Consider the following 649-nt stretch of genomic DNA (forward strand, 5'->3'; position numbering starts at 1 on the left):
TAGGTTTTGAAACATGTGTGGGGGGAGCAAGAACTGTGGGGGTTGTGCCAAACAAAATAACCAAAGAACAAAAAATGGGCCTAGCTCAACCTTCTCTGGGAGCAACAAAAGAACAAACAAAAAGGCCAGACTATCTGGTCTACCAAAAAACCTGAAAAGAATAAAAATACACCAACTAAATCAAAAATATTTTGATCTGTGTACTTACAGAGAGCAACAGTGACTGCAGTCACATTCATAACATCGACTGTTTCTCCATTGAGATCCTACAGGATGCCATTGATTGTCCATTTTGTCCATACAATGGGTGGCATCTATGGGTGGAAACACAAAATCACAAAATGGTAAATATTTTTCAGCGCAGTCATAATGTGGCATCATGTGTTGTTTGAATTGTTGAATTATGTATTACACATATTCTGTATGTTTGTGTGCATCGTTGTTCTTTTCTTTTACTTGGTTTAACTTCTACAGAGTAGCAGTCTGCATTTGACAGTGACGCCAAAGCACATAACAGCAAAGCCAGAGCCAAATATTTCTTCATAGGAAAATGGAAACAAACATCATAGAGTTAATATTTGATATCAATCTTGAGGTCAATGCCAAAAAATTAGTCAATGAGAAATTTTCATACTCACCATCGTGGCGG

The 649-nt window shown here is 37.3% G+C and overlaps 1 long non-coding RNA gene across 1 annotated transcript; it reads right to left on the bottom strand.

Annotated features, from left to right (window-relative positions):
- Positions 1–265: 265 nt before the first annotated feature.
- Positions 266–649, bottom strand: LOC113745066 (uncharacterized). The gene is made up of 3 exons (XR_003461960.1): positions 639–649; positions 457–538; positions 266–314 (listed from the first exon to the last, which is right to left on the bottom strand). It is a non-coding gene; the product is annotated as an uncharacterized LOC113745066 (long non-coding RNA).

The sequence above is a fragment of the Larimichthys crocea genome, unplaced genomic scaffold (genome assembly GCF_000972845.2).
Source record: "Larimichthys crocea isolate SSNF unplaced genomic scaffold, L_crocea_2.0 scaffold40079, whole genome shotgun sequence".
In the NCBI taxonomy this organism is placed as follows: Eukaryota; Metazoa; Chordata; class Actinopteri; family Sciaenidae; genus Larimichthys; species Larimichthys crocea.